The 14,164-nt window shown below is 46.4% G+C and overlaps 1 pseudogene; it reads right to left on the minus strand.

Annotated features, from left to right (window-relative positions):
- Nucleotides 1-2,527: 2,527 nt before the first annotated feature.
- LOC136576420 (bifunctional glutamate/proline--tRNA ligase pseudogene) lies at nt 2,528-7,482 on the minus strand (annotated as a pseudogene).
- Nucleotides 7,483-14,164: the final 6,682 nt, after the last annotated feature.

Genomic DNA, 14,164 nt, shown 5'->3' on the forward strand with positions numbered 1-14,164 from the left:
TATCACAAAGAGTATCCGTTATTATTAGGGCCAAAGGAGGCCTGAATAAGTATTAACATATGTTAATAAATACTACGTTTAATTTTGGCTCAGGTGGCCAATAATTTTTGGTAGGATAGTGCATATATATGTCCTAGCACTTAGAGGGACTATACCACCAAAAGCATTGGCCACCTATGCACAGTGAGAAATATATGATCACTGCGTATCCAACTGTTAGTACCTTCAGGGATTAAGAAGATGATAGTCTCCAAGCCCTGGAGATGATTAGAGTAGCCGTGTGCATGTGTGACCACAGCTCTATTTACTCTCTAGTGGGGTAGCTGAGTGATGCACTTAGCCGTCTTCCTTTATCCCTTAGAAGGAAATAGATCGGCGATCACACATGCACACTGCAGTTCCATTCACTAGAGGGATTTTGGAACCACAGTTCATTTTCATGCTTCCTGTGAGTTTCAGCAAGCTGACCCGCCTATCTTGTGATGGTGATAAATGTTTTGGGCAGGATAGCCCCTTTTACCGGAGGCTGCTGATAAGTCTTTGGCTTTGTGTTCTTTTTTTGTTTCTATGGTATTGAATGTTACATCACATGAAAGCCTTATGTGTCTAATATATGTTTTCAAAATTTTGTGTTTGTAGCTTATGGCAACAGTGATCTAGGCATACGGGAAAACAAAATGGCAGAGTCTAAGGCGATATTCACAGCAAATGAGAGCAGAGCAGTGATAAAATTCTTGTTTCTGGAAAGTCTGCGAAGGATATTCATGGTGATATGTCGCAGACATTGGGGGATCAATGCCCTTCATATTCTACAGTTAAGAACTGGGTTGCCAAATTTAAAACGGGCCACTTCAGCACCAATGATGAGGAACGTCCTGGACCGAGAGAGGTTGTTGTTCCGGAGATCGTTGATGCTGTGGACAACCTCATACTGAAGAATCGGCCAATTTCAGCTAAAGGAATAGCAGACATCATTGGGATTTCTCGTGAACGTGTTTGTGTCATTATCCATGAACATTTGAACATGAAGAAGCTATCTGCAAAGTGGGTCCCCAAATGTTTGACAACAGATCAGAAAAGCATGCGAGTGAAAACTTCCCGGTCCATTTGTCAGCGTTTCCGGACTGATAACAACTTCCTGGATCGACTGGTCACTATGGATGAGACCTGGATTTATTTGTATGACCCTGCAACCAAGGAGCAGTCAAAAGAGTGGAGGCACAGGGGCTCTCCTCCCCCCAAGAAGTTCAGGGTGCAAAAATCAGCCACTAAGGTGATGGTATCTGTGTTCTGGGATAAGGAGGGCATGCTGCTAGTGGACTACCTTCAAAATGGTTCCACCATCAATGCAAGGTATTACATTGAGCTTTTGGACCAATTGAAGACAGCTCTGAAGGCCAAAAGGCACGGCAAGCTGTCCAAAGGAATCTTGTTCTTGCAAGACGACGCCTCCGCTCACACTGCACAAGCGACCACGGCAAAACTGGTGGAGCTAGGCCTCCAGCTGGTTGACCACCCACCTTATTCACCAGATCTAGCTCCCTCCGACTATCATCTGTTTCCAAACCTGAAGAAACACCTCAAGGGTACCAAATTTCACAACATTTCTGATGCCATGGCTGCTACGGATGACTGGTTTGAGGCACAACCGAAATCCTTTTTGCAAGGCTTACACAACTTGGAATACCGATGTAAGAAGTGTGCTGACATCAGTGGAGAGGATGTGGAATAAATGTAAAGTTTCAACTTCCTATCTTGTTTCTTTCTGGGTAAAGCCAAAGACTTATCAGCAGCCCCTCGTACCATCATTAATCTTTAGTTAAGAAATGTGCTTGGAAACATACTTTTCTAGTTATGAACAAACTCATCAAACTATTTCTACTGAATGTATTCTGTGTTACATTATAAGAATGTTTTAGAACTTGACTCTGAAAGCATTCTTCGATTGAGAATATGCTGTTCTGAAGTTCTCTGAAATATTATCTGGCATGACAGATATCATTTATCCAGCAGCAAATTGTCTCTGAAGATGATTTCCGTATGTTATCACTGATTCTTTGGCCATTTTGTAAAATAGCATATTTTCTCAGTGTATAATGCTATATTTGTGAGCATCTTAAGCCCATCATATACCGAGTGTCGCTCCTGCAGTCATTCTTTGTCTAAGACCATTAGCAGTGCAGAGAGCACAGGTAGGGTTGTAAACAGAGATGAGGGGGGAGATAAAGGCCGCCTGCAGACAGCCGAGTCGGATCCTGCTGCGAGAATTCTTGCAGCGGGACCCGACCCGAGCCGCTGCCGGTACCAACGCGGTATTCACCTCTCCTGCGGCTCCGGCTCTTTGATGTGCCGGCTGCCAGCCAGCCGGCACATGCGTAGAACGGAGCCGGTGGCCGGGGAGTGACATTTCTGTGCGGGGCTCGCAGAGCCTCGCACAGAAATAGAGCATGCCGCGATTTGTTTCCTGCGTGTGATTTCACGTGGACAAATCGCGGCCGTCTGTCTAGGATTGTGGTTTTTTTTCATTATTAGGGATGTACTGAGAAAATAGGTGTGTAGAGCTGCAGCGCACTGCCCCCCACAGGATGCGTCCGAAAATCTGTTCTGAGGTTTTACATTAGGTAATAAAAATAAAGAGCTTAATAAAGGGGTCCGGGTGTCCGAAACGGTCTAGTAGCTGCGGCCGAACAGGGTGTAATACTTGGCGGGGTTCTTATCGCACACGCACTTGGCTCCGGCCTGCAGCTCCTTGAGTGGTTTGAAGGGGATACAAAGACTCTTGGCTCCCATGGATGGCGCTCCGGGCTCCAGGTCCTGGTCATCTTCTTAATCCAGTCTTCACAGTCCATCTGACTGCAGAACGGGATCTGGACAATTTTCCCTGTATTGAGCAGCTTCTGGAATTCTTCCATCGTGTTGGCAGCAACCATGTGACTTGTCAGATCCCGGAGGGCCCTGTTGTAGATGTTGCTGTGAATCTCCTCCAGCAGGTCCCGCAGTTTAGTTTCCGCCTGCTCCTTGCCAATAGTTAGCTTCTCTCCGGTGTCCCAACGTACAGCTACAAACGGCTGACTCTTCATGTCCCGCGGTCCCACTTCTAGCCTGATGGGAACCCCCTTCAGTTCCCAGTGGTTGAACTTCCATCCAGGGGAGTAGTTGTCACGTAGGTCTGTTCGCGCTCGGATGTTTACGTTGAGAAGGCACTGGAAATACTGATTGCACTTCTGGAGGAGAGCGGTCCGGTCGTCTTCTGATGGCGTATTTGTGATGCCACACGGAATTATAATGATCTGGATGCAGGCCACCTGCGGCGGCAGCACCAGCCCCATGTTGTCTCCGTGCACCATGGTCATTACTCCAATGGTCCTGGTGGTGAGACCCCAAGAGTTCTGGAAGGGGAACTGCTTCTCACCCAGCTTCTTAGTATCCTCAAAGATGATGTCAAACATTTTCGAGAAGTTTTGCCTGAGATGATGGGATGTGGCGCCCTGTATGGTGCGCCCGCTGGCAGGGATGAACGATTCCACGGTGGTTGTGTAGTCGCCTCCCGCAAACTTCTCTTTCTCGGTCTTCCTTCCGTTTACTACATGGATTGCCAAGAGCTCCCCGTAGACCCGGGCATAGAAATCCAGAACCTGCAGGACCTCCTCTGCTGCCTCCTCATAGGTAGCAAAGGCCGTGTGTCCCTCTTGCCACAGGAACTCGCGGGTGCAGAGGAACGGCTAAGGGTGCTTGAACTCTCACCTCACCATGTTGCACCACTGGTTCAGCTTTATCGTCAGGTCCCGATGCAACTGCACCCACTTGGCGTACGCCGGATACATCAGTTTCACTCGTTGGCCGCACAGCGATTGGTTCTGCCAGCTCCGTCTTCCCTGATCTGGTAACCCAGGCCACCTCGGGGGCTAAGTCCGCAATGTGGGACTTTTCTTTCTCCAGTGCGGCCTGGGACACGAACATGGGGAAGTAGCAGTTTTCTACCCCCAACTTCTTTATCTCGCCGTCAAAGAAATCTTTAATGGCTTCCCAGAGGGTGAAGGCCCACGGACGCAGCACATAGCAGCCGCTGACATCATAATACTCAATCATCTCCGACTTTCTGATGACCTGGGAGTACCAGTCCGTAAGGTTTTCCTCCTTCTTCGCTTCCAGACTCAACCTGGTCTGTTTCTTGAGGCCATCAGCAGCCTCCTTGCCGCCGTCCTTCTGAGCATCTCCTGATCGCAGCTGCTTGTTCTGCTTCTCAGATTTGTTTTCCTTCTCCTTCTGTTTCTTGTCCTCGGATCCTGTTGTAGTCACTAGTTTACACTCCGTGGCTGGCGGCGGCTTGTACTGAGTCAGGGCGAGTACCGAGTCCAGAAGTTGCTTCACTGCAGCATCAACCTTATCATTGTTGGCGTTCTCATTTTTTTACTGAGCTTTTACTGCCGCGCTCGCAGGCGGCTGCCCCGGCTTGTACTCCTGTCCGGACCTCTCTTTGTACTCAGCCTTCAGAGACAGCAGGGTCTTCACTGCCTCATCTACCTTGTCTTTGGCAGCCTTCTCACTCTTCAGCCTTCGCACCTCGTCTCCCTTCCGGCTGACCTTATTAAACATCTGCTCGGCCTCAGAAGACTGCGATCCGCTTTCCTGAGCTTTTAGCGGTTGCTCCGCAGGCGGCGGCTGTCCTGGCTTGTACTCCTGGCCGCTCCTTTCTTTGTATTCACCCTTGAGACAGTAGGGCCTTAACCACCTCATCCACCTTGTCCTTAGGAGCCTTCTCAGATTTGAGCTTGCGGACTAGCTCCCCCTGCTTCGCTACCCTGTTGTACAGACTCGTGCTGTCGCAGGGGGTGGAGCCTGGCTGACTAGAGCTTGTTGGGGGGACTGATGCGCTAGGTGGGTCGGCAGGAGGACCCCCGGGTTTGTACTCCTGCCCTGTTTGCTGTTTGTATTCTACTTTAAGGCTTAAGAGGGTTTTACTGCAGCGTCGATCTTCTCCTTTGATGCCTTCTCTGCCTTCATTTTACGGACCAGCTCCCCTTGTTCAGACACTCTGTCATAAGCAGTTCTGGCATCACCGCTGGCAGTGGCCACTGCTGGGCAGGAGGGGGCGCTCTGTGGTGGAGCACTTCCAGGTTTGTAGTCCTGACCCGTCACCTGCTTTTACAGCTGCGTCGACCTCCGCTTTCTCAGTTTTGAGATCTCGGACGAGGTCTCCCTGAGCTGTGACTTTGTTGTAGAGGACTGAGGAGTTTGCTGCCGGGGCAGGGGATGGGAGGGGAGCATCGGTCACCGTGGATTGGGTGGGCTTTGTCTTTTGTCTCTTTCTTGAAGGTGGTGGATTTCGCCTTCTCTTTGGACCCAGAAGTTGGCATCTCCTTGGTGTGACCATATGGGATGTAAATTAATACACACGGAGCATCCTTACAGCTGTGCAGGCTCATTGGTTCGTAAGGTTCATCACAAATATAGAAGTCCCTGCGTTGCAGCTGGAGGAGGTCTCCCTTCTTCAGGATCTTCAGACAGTGGTCTCCCAGCATCACCTCCTCTTGCTTGCTGCTCCTGTTGATGTACTGCTTGAAGTCTTCTTCTTTCCCCAGGATGATTGTAATTGTAATTAGATGGTCGTAGTTGACACAGATGGTCGGGGTCAGTGGGGCTGCAGGAGTGTCGGCCAGCCACGTTATCTTGGTAGTTTTCTTATAGTCTTTGTTCTCCAGGTTCAACTGAGCATCAAGAGATACTATGTTCCCACTGGAGTCTCGATGGATTTTGGTGATGTTGAGGTTCCCCCAGTTGATGAAGGTGACATCTCTCCCTCAGACAATGTTTCAGCATTGGCTCCTTCTATAAGGACATGGGGACTGTACCAGACTCGCTTCATGCCAATCTTGGCGTTCTTCGGGTGCTTGGCCACTTCCGTCGTTCCTTCTGGAGCTCCTGGGATGTTCACCGGCACCACTTGGCTCTTCAGCAAGGCATTGTACCGTGGGGCAATAGGGTCAATGACCTTCTTGTTGAACGCCCAGATTTTGTCCCATTCCATGTTCACCACCAAGTGGGAGGAGCCCTGTGCCGCTATAAATTGTTTCAGCCCTTCCACCGTCATCCCTCTTCTGAGAACGCCTCGTACAGCAGGGAACCGGGGGCCATCCACAAGGCCTTCGTTTACAAACAAGGTGAGCTTTCTCTTGGACAGCATGGTGTTGTTGAGGTTCAGGCGGCTGTACTCCCAAATGTAAGGCTTCCTGATTCCCAGGGCAGCAATAATCCAGTAGAACTGCTCGTCCCGGTCGTGATAGTCTGTTGTCCTCAGAGCGTGCGTGACGCCTTCTAAACTGTCCACTATGGGGCAAGCGAAGTCATATGTGGGGTAGATGTTGTATTTGCTTCCTTTCCGTGGATGCGGCTGAGTCTTGCAGCAGAATAATGTGCGGTCTCGCATGCAGCCATTGTTGGCGTTCATGTCGATATTCGCCCAGAGGCAGCGGGTCTGGCCGTAGTTGGAGCCCTTCTTCATCCCCTCCCACATCTGCTGGTTCTTCTCCACTGTGTTGTTCCGGTGCTTGGACTCTATCCTCTGCTCACGCTCGGCCTTCATCTGCTCCGCGGGCGTGTCGTCCACATAGGCCTTTCCTTCACGAATCATTTTCTCTGCGTATTTAATAATCCTCCCAAAGTGATCGGACGTGTAGGTGAACTGGTCAGGCTTGATCTGCAGCATCAAGACATCTTCATGGATAACCTTCTCAAAGTCCTCCTTCTTTTTCTCTGGGTTGGTGTCATCGAACCTCATGATCAGCTTCCCTTTAAAGTTCACCTGGTAATGCTGATTGAGCCGAGCAGCCTTCGCATGTCCAATGTGCAGGTACCCGCTGGCCTCTGGAGGGAACCTCACTACAACTTTTCCCATCTCTGCCCCCGGGAGCTCAACAAACTTTCCAACATCTTGTTTCCAGCCACACTCAGCCTTCCCTGGAACGGGACCGCGGGCTCCAGGAACGTGTACCAGCACCGGACATTGACAGCAGCTTTGTTCTGTTTCAACTGTTCCTGCCACACAGCGCTGCCTGTCAGAGTGGAGAAGATGCTGATGTCCGCCAAGGTCAAAGCATCTCCCAGCAGGTACGTCCGGAGCGACAGGGAATAGTTGAGCTCCTGGAGGGCAGCAGAGAACGTGGACTTATTGAGCAGCCGCGTCTGACTGTACTCCACCCAGTGGCTGATCTTTGTCTGCTCCATTAGATTAGACCCCAGCAGTCCGGCCTCCGGAGCGATTCGGGCCAGGTACCTGATAATAGAGTTCACGTCAGTAAAAGAGACGTCTCCCGACACTCGCAGGGCCGTCTCTTTTCCGTCCTCCACATTGATCTCTACTTTGCCTTTTAGATGTTGCACAGTCAACAATACGGCCAGTGGAGGACTCGGGCTGCTGGACACGGTCAGGCTGAGCGCCATCCGTCTTCTCCCGCTCTTGAGCCCAGAGGCTGCCACGAAGCTGCCGACTGAATGAGAAAGCTAGGATTGTGTTTTCTAACGCAATCCTATGGCAGCTTCCACGGGCGGAAATTCTGCGGGAAATCCCACTGCAGAATTTCTGTCCGTGTGCAGGGGGCCATAGGGAGAAACAGCCTTGTAGAGAGCTTTATGATGAGAGTGATGATTTTAAACTGTAGTCTATAGTGAATGGGCAACAAGTGCAGGGACTGGCAAAGAGTGGAGGCATCAGTGTAGCGAATAGACAATAAGATAAGTCTTACTACTGCATTCTGGATACATTAGAAAAGGAAGAGTTTAGTGAGGGGAAGACTGATCAGTTGCAGAAGTCAAGAGGTCGGATTAGACCAACAATTAGAGGTTTTGATGTCTCCACAGTAGGAAAAGGGTGCATCCCAGAGACCGTTTTGAGGTTCAGATGACACGGGTGTGCAAGTAATGGAATATGGAGAGTAAATGGAAGGTCAGATTCAAATATGATTCCAAGATAACAGGCATGGAAATATCAGGTTAAGGGAGGTACATGGCCATATACACACATACATATATATATATATATATATATGGCTCATAGCTATATTCAATATCAAATCAGAGCTTCACTTAACAATAATTGCAGGTGAATGGCCAATGAGATGCTTATAATATGCGGTTGGGGCACTTTACCTCAGCAGGTACTGTTTCTCAGTGTAGATATAGACAAACTGTTTGTTATTTATGGGAAAATGTAACTAAATTGTGATTTTTACAGTAAAAAAATTAAAAAAAAATTTCTGTATTGCCCAATCCTCTGCCCATGGAGACTGATTACAGCAGAGTACTTCAGCAGTTTTAATGAGTTCGTCTTTGCCTACTAAATAATTTAGGGATCTGGTTTGGTGTCTGATTATGGATCAGAAATAATTTAAAAGGCAGATGACTAGCAAGATTTTACTTCACCTGGGGCTTAGATTCTGGCAGTCCATCTGAACTTTACTCCACTTGCAGTACCCCCTCACCTCAACAAGCAGCAATTGAGCTGACTATGGGCATGGAGAGAGATTTACAATTGCATGGTGGGCTTGACAGTTGCAGATGCAACCATCTAAGATCACCAGAAGATCTCATGTATGGGTCCTATTCTAATTAATGGGACCCAGCACAATACTCACTAGGAGGATGAGCTGTGATGCCCTCTATTTTGACTGTGGGACAGAAGCTGTATGATGATCATCAGTAACTGTGATAGGAGTGTGTGGAAAACTGACAAGAAACTGAACACATAAACCCAAGTAAATCTGAGCTGGTCAGAAGTGAGATCACATAACCATCTAAGGAGAAAGAGGCTAGACAGACAGGAAAAGTCAATACTAGTTGAACTATATATACTGGGGGAATAGTTACATAATAAGTGGGGGGAAAATCACTGGAGTGGCCCTTTAAGCTTAATTAAGCCTTATAATTGTGCTCTCCTGGGAACGTGCTTGTGGGTTAAATGTAGCTCAATAGCCTAATATTCTACAGTGAGAGTTCTGGAGATTTTGTGATTGTTATGTACTCTTTGGAGCAAATTGATTGGCCAAATGTTTATAGACTCTTTATGACTGATTGCTGCTATATGCTCGCTTACAAAGCACAGCAAGCATTAATAGAAATCATGAATAGCTACATCAGGGAGTGGATTCTGCTTCCATGTTCTACATTTGTTTGAACCAGTCACTTGAACATTCATTGTACAGCAGTGCTGTGTACACGCTGTACTGTTTTAAACCAATGAAATGTTATGCAAATCAAATTCTTTTCATCTTGGATCTATATTAGCTCAGTATGAGTCCAGCTGTGATGAAACCCTTTCTGAAGAAGGAATACTGTACGGTTCGTACACTCCCTCTATGTTTTTTCAAACTATTTTTAAACCTTTGGGTAAATATGGGTCTTATGATGACTTTTAAGAAGGTGAAGGATGTGATTAAAAGAAGACATATTAAATAGGCTTTCCGGTTAAACAAATCCATTTTCACAGACTACGTTTTTCGCACCTGTATTAGGGCTCAGTTCAAGGTTTACGTCTTTGCTCAGTTTTGGGGGATGTAAAACTGATCAGTCTTTTCTTCATTGATTTCAATATGTTTAAAAAAAAAAAAACGAAAGCTTTCCGTTTGCTTTGAGTCCATGTCAATGGGGTCTGCCCAATGCTATTCGGTTCCGTCCAGAGATGGAGCAGGAAAGCGGAATCCCTGCCTCAGGTGGGAAATCCCCCCCAAATTCTTCAGTAAGCTGCAATAACGGGCACGGCTTCTAGCAAATGTATGGTACCGTTTCTGGTAGATGCATGAGAAATAAATTGCTCTTTTTGGCATAGGGTTGACTGGAACTAAAAAAATATGCTTTAAAAAGATTTTTAACCCCTTCCCGCTCCAGGGCGTAGGTTTACGTCGTGGCAGAGGAGTACTTCCCGCAACAGGGCGTAAACTTACATCAGAAGAGATCTCGCGCTATCCGGCAGCGGGAGTTGGCAGTCACTGATTGCCGGCCTCCCGCTGCAACAGCGGGGGTGCATCAGAGATGCGACCCCGCTATTAACCCCTTCCCTGCAGCGATCTATGTAGATCGCGGCATAGGAAGGCTTCACAGAGGGAGCGTGCTCCTTCTGTGACGTTATCGGGCTCTCGCGATGTAATCATTGAGAGCCCAGCTGGTGGCCATGGTAACAGGACGCCACCTACAGGTGTCCTGTATTACCACTGCCTACAATCGCTGTAATAAGTAATAAGGCACTGCAGGAGAGAAGTTCTGCAATGCCTTATCATTGCGATCATTGGTGCTTTGCTGCAAGTCCCTCACAGGGACACAAATGGTGTTAAAAAAAAAAAAAGGATGAAAATAATGTACAAAAAAGAAAAATGTTAAAAAAAACACCCTTTTTTGTGCTTTTTCTCATTTTAGCATAACAAAATTTAAAAAAATTAAAATCCCACATATTTGGTATCATCGTGTCCATAATGACGCGTACAATAGGTTGCACATGCTTTTTATCCTGCATGGCAAAAAGCGTTAAAAAAACGCTAAAAAACTGAGGCAAAATGGTAATTATTTAGCCTTTTGCCTCCCAAAAAAATGCAATACAAGTGATCAAAAAATCTGTATGTACCCCAAAATGGTACCAGTAAAAACTACACCTCATCTTTTAAAAAATAAGTCCTCACAGAGCTCCGTCCATGGAAAAATAAAAAAGTTACAGGACTTTGAATGCAATGATTTAGAAAAAAAATATTTCCAAAAAAAGGGGTTTTTTTTTATTGCAGAAAAGTGGAAAAACTTAAAAAAAATATAAGAATTTTGATATCATTGTAATCGTGCTGACCCGCAGAAAAAATGTATTGTGTCATTTATGCTGCATGATTAACGCTGTAAAAAAATCCCCAAAAATCTATGGCAGAATTGATGTGTTTTTCTCCCTGCGATCATGAAAAAAAAAAAAGTTTTACAATGTAGTCTATGCACCCAAAAATGGCACCAATAAAAACTACAGTTCGCCACGCAAAAAACAAACCCATATATGGCCATGTCAATGGAAAAATAAAAAAGTTATGGCTTTTGAAAAATGGAGATGAAAATCCGCCAAAAATCATTGCGTCCTTAAAGGGGTTGTCCCGCGGCAGCAAGTGGTGTTAAGCACTTCTGTATGGCCATATTAATGCACTTTGTAATGTACATTGTGCATTAAATATGAGCCATACAGAAGTTATACACTTACCCCTCCGGTGCTGGCGTCCTCGTCTCTATGGCACCGACTAACGCTGTCTGCTCCTTCCATTAGACGCGCTTGCGCTGTGCGGTCTTCTGCTCTGTTCAATGGGGCTGCTCCGGCGCGCTCGCGACGCCGAGGTCTTCTGCGCATGCGCAGACCAGCTCTCTGGCGCGAGCACGCCGGAGCGGCTCCATTGAACAGAGCAGAAGACTGCACAGCGTAAGCGCGTCTAATGGAAGGAGAAGACAGTGTTAGTCGGTGCCATGGAGACGGGGACGCCAGCACCGGAGGGGTAAGTGTATAACTTCTGTATGGCTCATATTTAATGCACGATGTATATTACAAAGTGCATTAATATGGCCATACAGAAGTATATAACACCACTTGCTGCCGCGGGACAACCCCTTTAAGCCCAAAATAGGCCATGTCCTTAAGGGGTTAATTATTTTAATATCGATGACTTACCGTAATAATATACAATCTGTGGGGTCCGGCTCTTGGCATCCCTAGTAATCAGCTAACTGAAGGGGCTCGGGTGAGTGCTGCGGCTTCTCCAGTGTTTACCAGGCACAGCGCCATACATTTAGTAGGAAATTTGCTGATACGGCACTTTACAGAAGCTCAGTCCCATTCAGGTGAATGGGACATAGCTTCAGTGCCAAGCTTAGCCACTACCAAATGTACGGCGCTGTGCCTGGTAAGCAGTGGAGAGTCTGTAGCACTCCCCCAAGTCCCTTCAATCAGCTGATTGGTGGTGGTGCCAGTTGTTGGACCCTTCTAGATCTGATACTGATGGCTTATCCTAGTAATAGGCCTTCAATGTTAAAGTCCCAGAAAACCGGTTTACATGTAGGAAAACGCTGCAGCAGAAAATCCTTAGCAAAATCCACAGCATTTCCACATTGAAAACTGAGTCAAAAGTAGTGCGGACTTTGACTTGAATCTAGCTGTGGATCTAAAAACTGATTTCCGCCTGCCCATAACAGCACTCCTCTCACCTTCCAGCACCAAGAGTACATCCACAGCTTTTCTACTTCATGTGAACAGACCCTAAAGCATCATTTTAGCTCTAGTTTCAGCCAATCATATGACAAGAACAGCACTTTATCTGTCATGCTATTGGCTTAATTCAACTAACGATATCTTCATTAGTATAGATAGCAAGATCGATTTCAGAGAGCCAACTGCCCCATCCAAGATTTATCAGTATGCTAAAAAGAAACTGTCCACCTCCCTATGTGGATTTCATAGAGGAGGAAAATGTAATAGATTAACCTGGGCTGAATTCTCTTTTACCGTAACCTATTTAATCAGCCAAGGATAAAGCAGGGCACTAGATAATATGATGCCATTCACAGGAGAATAATGCCTTAGGAATTGGGTTTTATGTGTATGTAACAGTGGGAGATGCTCTGAATACCTGCACAGACATATCCTTAGATAACCTGAATACTAAGACGATAATAATCTCAAGCTGTCTTCCCAGCTCCAAACATCCCATCGACTTCACCATATCACACTACAGCACCTTGCACAGCAAGAACAAGATCTTCTACATCTGGCACTTCTGCCCAGAAGCTGCGTGGGAGGATATAATGAAGACTATTCTATGAAGGTGAAAGGACATTAGCTAATCTTTCTCCTTGTAACCAGTGTTTGTGTCTGCACAGTCATCTCTTGCCCGGTCTTCAATTCAGAGACCTGCTGGGGGATACTCATTTTCGACACTCATTATTGACTGCTTGCCGTGTGTGCGGGGTCTAGCACATTGAGCATATTATAATATGTGTTATAGAAAAGCCCCTGTAAAAGGTTAAGTAGATACATTCATCAAGCATTTCAATTTTCCAAGCCAGATATCCAAAGAGAAAATCAATCAAATAGATAGACAACAATGCATCTACAGTATGCAGCTCACATGAGCTCCTACATACATTCGACTATTCTATACTAGATAGATGCTGGAGGAACATTATGCATCTGGGTTCTTTATATCCTATTTTTTGGATCTGCCCGGCTATTGAGTTGTATTATGGTACGCGACCTGATTCGTGAAGTTCTGGACTTAACCCTCCCCCTAGACCTTGCTTACTGAATGTCCTAATAAGGGATTTTAAGAAGTCTCAGGCCAGACTACTTCTCCAGATCTTTATAGCTTCTTGTAGACTTGTTCAAAGCTACTACTCAGTTTCATTTTGGTATTCGATGTCTCAAATTTAATAGGATATAAAAGTTAAAAGATATATTATTAGAGATGAGCGAGCATGCTCGGATAAGGCAGTTACTCGAGCGAGGGAGAGCGGGAGATCTCTCTCTACCCCCCCCCCCCCCCCCCCCCGCTACCCCCCGCTGCCCCCACCTGAGCCTGCTCGGACGAGAATGCAGTTACTCAAGAAGAGCGATGCTCACTTGAGTAACTGCCTCCCTGCTCGCTCATCTCTACAAATTTATTGGGGAATAAATAGACTGGGCAATGCTTTAGAGGAGTTGGGGATATGTTTAAAGGAAATGTGTTAATAGAAAATGACCTATTATATCAATGACATTTTTGTGTTAAACATATTTTTAAAGAAAATCCTAGAATCCTGCATTTTTCACACTGACCACAGAACCTGATATTAGGCTGATAGTTCCTGATCTGTAGAGAAAACTTTTCAGCAGTCATCTCACTAACATCACATTACACTGAAAGGTAACATCTATATGTAGATAACACAGAAACCATCATTTACAATGGGTAATCAGATGTGACCATCTACTCCTCCTCCGTGCAAAATGACCTCTACACATGTCACACAGCAAGTCTCCCATATAAGTCAGTGGGGCCCCTTCTGTCCATTGTTTGAATGGCCCATGAAGCTGCTGTAAAGCATATCTTGTAAATGTCCTCCAAATGCTGTTAAATGCAACTCAGGCAAAATGGCCGCCCCATATAGTCATGTATAGACAGCACTA

Source organism: Eleutherodactylus coqui, chromosome 8 (genome assembly GCF_035609145.1).
Source record: "Eleutherodactylus coqui strain aEleCoq1 chromosome 8, aEleCoq1.hap1, whole genome shotgun sequence".
NCBI lineage: Eukaryota > Metazoa > Chordata > Amphibia > Anura > Eleutherodactylidae > Eleutherodactylus > Eleutherodactylus coqui.